General features: G+C 49.5%; 1 long non-coding RNA gene across 1 annotated transcript; it reads left to right on the top strand.

The window, feature by feature from the left end:
• The first annotated feature begins 896 nt into the window (after positions 1–896).
• LOC116273782 lies at positions 897–10,138 on the top strand. Its single transcript, XR_004182183.1, has 3 exons — positions 897–2,481; positions 2,833–3,022; positions 6,093–10,138. It is a non-coding gene; the product is annotated as an uncharacterized LOC116273782 (long non-coding RNA).
• The last annotated feature ends 838 nt before the right edge of the window (positions 10,139–10,976 follow it).

Here is a 10,976-nt window from a genome sequence, read left to right as displayed (position 1 = left end):
TATTTTGATAGAAATTGGAAATGTAGTTCCCAGTGTGTGTGAAAATGCCCATTCCCCTGAATCCTCTGAAACTATTGTGTTGTTTCTGATCTCATAAATGAAAAATGCTCTCATATTTTAATTTGGATTCAACTACGAGTGAAACTGGGTACCATATCCCATGTTTAAAAGCCATGTGTATTTATTTTCTGTGACCTGCTTACTCACGTTCTTTAGCAGTTTTTCTGTTCATCCTTTTAATAATCGATTTGTACAAACGATAAAGAAATTACCCTCATCTGCTATATGTGTTGCAAATATTTTCCCAGGTTTATTGTTTGTCTTACTTAATTTTGCTGTTTGGATATTTAAAATTTAATATGAAATCATAGACTTTCCCTCTTCAAGATGATATGTTCTCCCAAGATTTCTAGTCCCTTGAGAGTGGTCCCTTCAAAATTCTTTGTGGATAAGGACAGAGTCAGGTCTTGGCCCTGCCTCCCATCCCTTTTCCTCTGGCATCCAGGTGGAAGAACCAAGCAGGAAAAACACATAGACGAAGACATCTCCCAGCTTACTAGAGCAGCCGGGCAAGAAGCTTGCACCAGGGCCTTCTGCCCTCGCCAGACTCATTGAGCCAGTCAAAAGCAGGGTGTCTGGGAAGCCCGGCAGCAAGACCAGCGAAGAGCAGAGCAAGCTGAGGGAGGAATGGGCAGTCCGAGAAAGGGAGAACAGAAGGGGCTGTACCCTCGGATGGGGTGGGGTTGGGGCTGGTGGGGGGCTGCAGCCTGGAGGCTAGGGACAGGCCCTAATCTGGGGTGGGTGGCATGTTGGGGGAAGGAAAGAGAAGGAGGGGCTAGAGCTTGAGATATGGGAGGCAATGGAGGAGGCTGCAGCTATGGGGGCAGGGGAAGGGGAAGAATCAGGAATGGGCAAGGAGAAGAGCAGTGACATGCAGGTAGAGGTGGGCAGCAAGGGTAGGAGTCAGGATCAGATGTGGTGTCCTGGAGGAGGAGCCCAGTTCAGGGAGGAGCCAGGGAGGAAAAGGGCGGCTTCCTCCAGGACCCTGGGACCCTTGTGCTGCCCACTGCTTTCTCTGGCCTTAGGTGGGCAGGGCAGAAACCAGACCATACTCCTGAAGGCAGGTGGGGAAGAGGGCATTCTAGGCTCGCCCTGTTCCTCGCCTCCCAACCCAGAACAGATCCCTAAGCTCTCTGACGTAACTTCTCTCTTGCCATTGTGAGGCTGGGGTGAAATGAGGGGTAAGAAATGGCTTTGTAACGATTAGAAGGCTGCCTGGTTGCGTAGGCCTGCTGTGGCCTTCTGGAGGACAGGGTAGGCATGGATAAAAGAAAACCAAGCCTTACCTGATTGGAAAACATTTTACGTTCACAGTGCAACGTGGGGCGCCTGCCCCTGACTGCCTTATACATGGACCTCAGCCGTGCTTCCAGAGCCTTGTTCTGTGGTGAACGCTTAACGAATGACAAGCAGAGGCCTTGTCTGAGGGAGGCAAGATGTGAAGTCACAACTCAGGTCCCAAGGGGGAGAATCTGTTTAGAGCCTAAGGGGCCACTGTGCTGAAGAAGGAGCCACATAGTTCTGTGACCCCTTGGGCCAGAAGATGCTATGGGGGGTTGTCTCTGGAAATAAGAGTCTCTGGCAGGGTCTGGACCACACCTGATCCCCCCAAACAAGCCCTACGAGGAAGGAGCAGGATGAATGGTCTCTGGTCCCAGACAGCTGTAGGGGCCAGAGTGGCTTCCAGAGGCTGGGGTGGGGTGGAGCACCTTTCCTTCCTTCCACCCTAGTGGGCAAAGCTAGGCCTTTGAAACCATAGATGCCCACAGTCATGAACTGCATTCACAAGGGCTTGGTCCCAAGATGCCCCTGCCTCCTTAAGGAGCTGATAATCCTCCTGAGATGGGACAGGTCTCTAGCAAACAGTATTTACTGTCCCTTTAGGTGACACCTGATGATCCCAAAGAACCAAAGGGTTTTGGTCTTCCATCATGGGTTCGAATGAGAGTGAGGTGCACACAGATGAGGATGAGTCCTGTGAGCCTGAAGGAGGAGCAGCCCCGGGCCAGTGGTTCTTGCCTTGGGAACACCCCCACCAGGGCTAAGGGCTGGCATTTCCCATCTTAGCTTGGTGGGCCACAACTAAAGGTGAGAGGTGGGAATATGGCTGGCCCTAGAAGAGTGTGGTGAAAGGACCAGGGGTTTCCAGGGTAGGGCTGCAACTCATTTTCTCATAAGCTATTCTTTATTCACAGGTGAAGCATGGCCCTTAGGTGTGAGAGATGCACCAGGCTAATTTTATTCTCTTTTACTCACTCAGTGTCCAACTGCCCAGCTGCTACCAAGTGCCAAGCACCAGGCAGCCATGAGGGGCCTTTCAGGACCTGTTCTGCTTCTGACTGGTTAGGTCATCTCAGAGAAGTCAATGTCCTTGCCTGTCAAATGAAGCAGCATTTCCTGCCCTGCCAGCTTCACTGGGTGGTATGCATCAAAGGAGACTGGGACAGGACAGGGCTGTAAACAGTTCAGTCATTTGACATCGCTGTGGTTATTAACCAGGGTGGGGTCATTGTCCAAGAAGAGAAGGGATGCTCTTTGGGAGGGATGCTTCCATGAACTGCATGGGGCCAGGGCCCCCTCCTGGAGATGACTCCTCAGTGTTTTTTGCCTTTAAACACCAGACCCTCCCTGAAAGTTTACCTTTACTTATTATGGGTTCTCTCCACTGCCCACCAGCAAAAGGAGCGGGAGAAGGTAGGGTCAGCACTGTGACCTCTTTAGCTTCCCCTCCCAAGGCCATCAGTGAACTTTTCTCCACAATTATTTTTCCAGGTCTCAGTACTAGCCTGGTGACAGCAGCATAAGCTCTAGGAGAAAGCCACCCTGAGAGTAGGGCCGGAGCTTCCTCTGACTTCAGCCCTCTAAGGCTACCTGCTGCCTGGGACCCATCCGTTTCCTGCCCCAAGGGCCACTGTTGGAGAAGTGCTGCTAGGGCTGAATTGAGAGGCCTCAGCCAGCCTGGGTAAGGCCGCTTTCCACTGGGTCTTCACCACCACGCCTCAGAAATGTGGGTCTCTGACACTCTCAGCAGAGTGCACCTCTCAGAACCCAGGCTTCAGGGCCTAGCCATCCCCAAGGCTGCCAAACAGGTTTTGTATGTCTTGGGAAAGGCCATTTCCCTCCTGGTCAGTTAGCAGACATCTCTTTGTGAATTACTCCAAGGTGCTGAGCTATCCATGAAGGGAAGCACGAGAGAGAATGTGTCCCCCAGCCCTGTGAGCAGACCTGGCTGCAGATGCCAGGCCAGGCTGGAGGCCACAAGGGTTCTGTCTACCAAACACCCATTGCCAGCCCATCATGGCACCACAATTTCACATTGATTACACAAAGAACTTGCTTAGGTGGTTTTCCTGGGTCATGATCCAAATTCTTTGTAATAACTCCCCAAAACAAAGAGCCAAACCCCCCAAAATTCTTTCCCCTTGGTTAGCTGTGGCTGTCTGGCAAGCATAGTGGTCCTCAGGGTGACCTTCACGCCAAAACCAGTCATTCAGAGCCATCCTGAGCATTTTGCCAGATGTGCACTAGTGCTAATTCTGGGGCCCAAGGGAGGCAGGATAAACATTTTACTTGTTGGCAGATGTGAGGGCAGGGACTGTGCCAACCAGAATGGTGTCTTCACAGATACAAGCACAAGTACACCAGGTTAAGAATGCTACAGGGCCTGACAGGATTCAGATGTTGCCCTAGAGAAACACACAGCCTAGTTGTGAAGATAAGATGGATACATGGGAAAGAGAAATCTAATTCACCAAAACATGTAAGGTCATTGCCAAAGAAATGGGGATGGATGGCAGAGGTAGTCAAGGATAGAGGAGGGAGCACAGTTACTAGGAGCTGTGGGAAGGATGGGAGAAGGCTTCCTAAAGGAGGAGTGACTTGAGCCAGGCCTGATGGGTGGGTAGATGGGTGGGTGGGTGGATGGATGGATGGATGAATGAATGAGTGGGTGGATGGATGAGCAGTTTTAGAGGACAAGCATTGGGTATTCCAAACCATGCAGAAGGTGAGAGGAAAGATACAGAGATAGGAAATCTTTGTTGAGGAACATGGGTACAACCAGAAAGCCTAAGGAAGCCAAGAAGAGGGTTGGGGAATAGGAGAAAAGATCTGTATTAGTTCATTTTCATGCTGCTGATAAAGACATACCCAAGGCTGGGAAGAAAAAGAGGTTTAGTGGACTTAGAGTTCCACATGGCTGGGGAAACTCACAATCATGGCAGAAGGCAAGGAGGAGCAAGTCACATCTTACATGGGTGGCAGCAGGCAAAGAGAGAGCTTGTGCAGGGAAACTCCCATTTTTAAAACTGCCAGATCTTGTGAGACTTACTCACTATTACAAGAACAGCACGAGAAAGACCTGCCCCCATGATTCAATTACCTCCCACTGGGTTTCCCCCATGACATGTGGGAATTGTGGGAGTTACAATTCAAGATGAGATTTGGGGGAGACATAGCCAAACCATATCGAGATCTAACTGGAGGGCTAGGGCCTAGAGTGGACCATGGCCATCTCTGTCCTTGGGACAGTGCTCTGCTAATTAGCATTTCCACACCCCTCTGCTTCTTCAGCCCTCCTGGAAGCAAAAGCCTGAGCTCCTCCTCCTGGACCTCCTAGAATAGGGTCCTTCTTTCCTGCTATATTTCCTGTAGTTTAGGAGGAGGAAAGGGCCCTGCCTGTGTCCCTCCCCACACTTCGGAGCATTGGCTTGCCCTGCTTCTTTGTGCTTGTGCTTTCTCTTCCTGCCTGGACTGAGCTCGTGGGTTGTGAGGCTAGGGAGCCACATCTCTCTGCCTCCCCTACTGCCAAACCTGGCAGCCCTCAACACCCTTCCCTCTGGGCAGTACCCTGTTCTCCCTTTCCCCACTTTATCTGATCCCTGAGTTCTCTCTTGAGTCACAAGTTCTCATCATGCCTCTCTCCAGCCAGGAAGGTGACTTGGTCAAGCTCTGTGACTCCCAGGATGCCACTGTCCACAGCCCAGCCCATCTCTGACCACCACTTGCTGCCTTGGCCAGTTTCTAAGGCGTCTCTGTCTCCCCCTCTCAGCTTGGCAGTCTTTATGCATGCAGGCATTGCCCTTACCAGCCAAATGTTTGGTGACAGTGACATCCCTGGCTCTTTCCCAGAATGCATGTTTTTGTTGTTGTTGTTTTGCTTTTTGTTTTGTTTTTTTACTACACTCTCTTTTCTTTTTTTCTACTCATGCTCTGAAACCATAGTATACATACAGGACAATTGTGATTGTAAGTACTCTGCTTCCTACCACTGATATTTCAGCAAGCTCACTGGTGTAACACTTGGGGCCTTACTCTGTTCCTTACACACTCTTGCCACACTACAAAAAGGGATTTTATTTGACTGGTGAGTTTTGGAAAGCCAGTCCACCTCCCACCTCTCCCTTGGGATCTGGCATCTTCACAGAAACCATGCATTCCACCCTGGCCCTTTGTGCTGCAAGTGTTTCAGGAGCAAACCCATGGCAGCCAGCACTACGTCCTTGGGTGGCTAATGCTGCCTAATCCTGGGATTCATAACCCCACTTGCCTGCAGATGCAGCCACATTCACCAACATCAGGCTTTCAGTAATGTAAGTGATATGTTGGTCTCCCCATCTTATTTCTCTGTTGGTTCAAGTATTGAGTATAAAATTATAATAATAGCTAACACCTAGCTAAACACTTCATATACATTGTACTTATGTACATTGTACATGTACATTGACTTACTTAATTCTTACAACATCACTATGACATAGGTACTAGTATTAACCCATTTTACAGATAGGAAACTGAGACACGGAAAGGTCACATAACTGTTCATGGCAAAAACAGGATGTGGTCTCAGACAGTATGGCCCCAGAGACCACATGCCTGGTCTCAATGCTATATTGCCTCTGAAGAGAAGGGTGTTACTTATTGAATTCCCTCAAATCCCACTATAGTCTCATGTTTCCCATCTAGAATATAAAGCTGTTTCTATTTTTATTTTATTTTGTTATATCTGTCTTTATCTTCTATGTCTTGTTTAGATATCAAGACCAAAGTTGAAAAGGAAGATTTGATTCCGGAAAAAACAAATGTGAAAGAAGAATTCTCTGGAAGACTGGAAGCATGAAAAGTGGGGAGTAGGGGAAGAGAGCATTCAGAACAGCCTGCAGACAAGCAAGTGAGGAGAGACAAGCCAGACACCAGGCAGGCCACAACGAAAGAAAAGATGTCTCCCAGGAGACAGAGGCCGGAACTGTAAGGAACTCAGGAAAGAGGTCTGCCACAACTCCAGCCTGGCTGCCCCAGCAGGAATCTCTAAGCATGTACTGTGTATGGCAAGGCCTTCAGCCAGAGTTCCACTTTCATCGTACATCAGAGAATCCACACCTGGGAGAAGCCGTGTGGGTGTGGGTAGCGTGGCAAGGCCTTCATGTGGAGCTCCCACCTGACGTAGCACAAGAGGGTACACATGGGGAAGAAGCCCTTTGTCTGTGGCACATGTGGCAAGGCCTTCAGTCAGGGACCAAGCCTCGTTGTGCACACAGGGGAGAAGCCACACATGTGCCTGGAAGGTGGCAAGACTTTCAGCTGCAGCTCGTGCTTCCTGGTTCACTCATAGAGCAACACGGGGGAGAAGCCCTATTGCTGCACCCAGTATGGAAAGGCCTTTGGCCAGGGCTCCCACCTTTCCAGGGCAAGGAAATCAACTCAGAGTTTCGCAAATTCTCTGAGATGACCCAACCAGTCAGAGGCAGAGCATGTCCTAAAAGGTCCCTCATGGTTGCCTAGTGCCTGGTATCTGGGACCATGCCTGGAAGAAACACCAGCCAACTTCCCCAGCCAGAACCCAGTGCTGATGGGTCAGGGCTTCAGGTCCAGCACTGAATCCACAAAAGAGCAAGCTGAGCCCTTGTCATCAACCTAGCTCTCAGGTTATGGTAGACTCCTGTAAGGGCCTCCCAGTGTCTTTGGAGAGACAAGATACATACACAGTAAACACACAAATGAGTAAAGGACACTAGGTGACAAGCTGAGATTACAGTGCTGAAGTGTGTGCAGAGATAGCAAGATCAACAGGGAGGGAAAAATGGGTGAAGCTTTAGTGGTTCAGCTCTGGGAAAATGGGTTGGCAGTAGGTGGATGAGGGACAGCCCAGGGAGGGGACCAAGCAAACAAGGAATGCCTCCAGGTGGGCCCCAGTGAGGGGAGAGAGTGGCTGTGCAGTCACTAAGAGTGGCAGGCTTGACATACACATGGGGAGGTGAGAAGTTTCAGGACAAAAGCCCTGGTGTGTGGGTGGTACCAACCAAGGCCAAGCCCTGCCCACAGTACTGGGCCTCCTGTACCAGGTTAACCCTGTGTGAGCCACTGAGCATCACTTTCCACACCTGTGCAGGACAGGAGTTGGACATGAGGGGCTTTGAGCTCTTCTCTCTGCCACCTGTGAGTTCAGAGCTTTGAAGCCATTGTCAGAATGAGGACTAATAGACGGAGGAGGGAGGTGTTGGGAGAATGAAGCTGATGGGAACTCAGGATAGACGGGCAAAAAGGAGGAAAAGGAGACAAGGGAGACCGCGTGGGAGGCAGGTGGGGAAATTCAGCTGGCTCTTCTCAGACTTTGGTACCTACAACAGGTGACCTTGCTCAGCTGAAGTAGGACAAAGACGCTTTTTAGTCATTGTCCATTCAGCAATTTACTGAGCACCTTTTATGTAAAAGGTACCTTGCTAGGTGAACTAAGGAGCCCACAGGGAATGAGACCTGGTCCTTCTCTTAACACAATCCAGCAAGGGAAGTAAGACCACCACAAGGCAGAACTTGCTGAGTGGCAGGACAGCTGAGGATAATTGCAGGGAAGTTCAGACAAGGGTGGATGCTTCTTTGATTTGGGTTGGATCGTGAAAAAAGTGGCATTCAAACCAACCTCAAAGGGTGAGTAGGAGTCCCAAAATCTGATGGGAGAGGAGTTGTGTCTAGAAGGAGGACTTGTCTGGAAAGCATGAAGCATGTTGGGAACAGTGTGCTGTCTTCGCTTGATTGATGGAAGGCATACCAGTGACACTCTGGGTGCTCGCTAATGTTCATGATGTGTGAGATGTAAGGTCCAGCGAGTCTGAAACCCTTCCTAGCACTGGCTTCTTTTGCAGTGTGGATGTTTTGTTAAAGAACGGGTCTGTGCTTCCCACAAATATCCTGCAGCCTGGTCTAGTAAATATGCAGTGCAGCTCTCCAGATCCCCTAGTTGCCAGCAATTATCAGTCTGCTGGGACCTGGCAGGAAGGAAAGAGTTTAATGAAAGGGTGACTTACAGAGGTTTGGGGAAGGGATGGGGAGACACCAGATAGCAGCAAGAACTAGAGCCTCTGCCACTCCTAGCTTGAAGGGGCACGGGAGGAAATGGTGTAGCTGGAGCCATGAAGCTGTGGTTACAGAGGGGCACAGCCACCACGAGAACCATGGTAGCAGACAGAAGTACCCCATCCCATTCTCATGCCTCCCTCTGACATACCAGTGCATCCCACTAGGAAGCCAGAACTAAGGGACCCAGGGTGATGCTGCCCATAGCGATCTCTGCCCCAGGGCAAAGAGGTAGATGATGGATCTGGGGTGCAGACAAGAATAACCAGTACGCAGGCTGAGGAGAGGAGAATCAAAGAATAACTCTGTGGGGCAGAGACCAGTCTCTACCCAGAGCTGCTTGGCCTCTGGTAGGACATGGATTTCTCTCATACTCTCTAATTTCTACCTCTGCCACTTCCCTGAATGGCACAGCTCCTCTAAAATGAGTGGGAGAGTAAACCCTTGGCCCTTCCCATCTTCCAGCAGACATTAACTTCATTCAGTCCCTGGGATCCCCCAACACCCACCTCCAGAGAAACCTGGTAATTTCAGTTTCTCTGGCTGTACAGGTTATCCCCTGCTGCCCTGCCCTAGAGACAAGATACTGTTGGGCCATGTCTCAGAGCAGGAAAGCAAATTAATACTTGTTTTATTTTATATAGTAGTTAAGCACTTACTCTGTGCAGTGCTTTTCTTAATGTGTTTTACTCAATCCTCACTGCATCCCTTAGATAGATTGTTAATACGACCATTTTATAGACAGGGACAATGAGGCACAAAGAGGTTAAGAAGTTTGCCCACAGGTATGCAGTAAGTGGTGGAGAAGGGACTGGGCTGTGGGCATTGAGTGGCTGCTGAGTCTGGACACCACAGCCAACACCAGGGGTGGACATCGCTCCATCCAATTTACTGTCTCCCTGACACTCCACCTGTAGCCCACACCAAGCCGTGTACAGCTGCAGTGGTCACTTCCCTGGCCACTGTCTCCATCCAGGCAGAAGTGTTTTGGTCCTTTCACCACTTAGTTCTGCTTTGCCCTTATATCCAAAGCAAAACCTTTTTACTTTACTTTTGTCCTAGTAAAAAAGTCACTTCCCTTCATTTTCAGGCCTCCAATCCTTAGCGAGGTGTCTGCCCAAGACAACTAGCAGTTTCACACAGATGCTAAGTCTCATGCAAACCCAAGCCAAGAAGTCATACAGCTCATTTCAGATGCTTATTGTATAAACACACAAGATTAGCAGTTGCTTTCGTGAATGTCTGGGTTTCTGTGCACACCCTACACCTTGCCTTTGTTAAAGTAGGCTGTTTTAACAAGGGAAAGGGTCCTGGTGTTTGCCCAAAGAAGGGGGATTTGGCAAGAAATAAGGATTTTCTTATACTTTGGATGGACATTTTTTATTCTTATACTTAAAAAACTATTATACTTTGAAATTTCAACTCCCTGTGACGGACGCCATGCAGCTTGAGCTGACAGATGTTGCAACTGTAATTCACCTCAGGCTTTCCTTGTTGCTGGAAGTCAAGCCAGTGACTGATTCCTAGCACCCCCTCTTTGCCTACTAGTGATTGAAAGATAAAGTATATCTCATGCTGGAATTGACCTGGAAGTAGCTGGAGACACTTTGAAAGTCAACCTTCCAGTTTGTTAAACCAAGCTCTAAAACTGACCCTCTAGTGGTGGGGACTATAGATCCATACCCCAGAGAGGACTAGTTGCTGACTTAACTGGAGGGCTGAACTCATAGCAGTGGGCAGCAACCAGCATTACAATACAGTCCTGTGCTGCTTAACAATGGAGAGTTCTGAAAAAGGCATTGTTAGGTGATTTCACTGTTGCGTGAATATCATAGAATGTACTCAAACAAAACCTAGATAGCATGTGTAAGTACATCCTAGGCTCTGCGGTATAGTCCTAGGCTATATGGTATACACCCTACTACACCCTAACTACGTGGTACAGCCCACTGCTCTTAGACTACAAACCTGTACAGCATATTATTGTACTGAATGCTATAGGCAACTGTAACAAAATGGTATCTGTGTATCTAAAAATAACTTAGAAAAGGTACGGTGGGATGGGCGGAGCAAGATGGCCGAATAGGAACAGCTCCAGTCTCCAACTCCCAGCGCGAGCGACACAGAAGACCAGTGATTTCTGCATTTTCAACTGAGGTACTGGGTTCATCTCACCAGGGAGTGCCAGACAATTGGTGCTGGTCAGCTGCTGCAGCCCGACCAGCGAGAGCTGAAGCAGGGCGAGGCATCGCCTCACCTGGGAAGCACAAGGGGAAAGGGAATCCCTTTTCCTAGCCAGGGGAACTGAGACACATAACACCTGGAAAATCGGGTAACTCCCACCCCAATACTGCGCTTTAAGCAAACAGGCACACCAGGAGATTATATCCCACACCTGGCCGGGAGGGTCCCACGCCCACGGAGCCTCCCTCATTGCTAGCACAGCAGTCTGCGATCTAACTGCAAGGCAGCAGCCAGGCTGGGGGAGGGGCGCCCGCCATTGCTGAGGCTTAAGTAGGTAAACAAAGCCGCTGGGAAGCTCGAACTGGGTGGAGCTCACAGCAGCT

Source organism: Papio anubis, chromosome 2 (assembly GCF_008728515.1).
Source record: "Papio anubis isolate 15944 chromosome 2, Panubis1.0, whole genome shotgun sequence".
In the NCBI taxonomy this organism is placed as follows: domain Eukaryota; kingdom Metazoa; phylum Chordata; class Mammalia; order Primates; family Cercopithecidae; genus Papio; species Papio anubis.
Note: the sequence above shows the minus strand (reverse complement) of the source record. Positions and strands in the feature narration are given on the sequence as shown.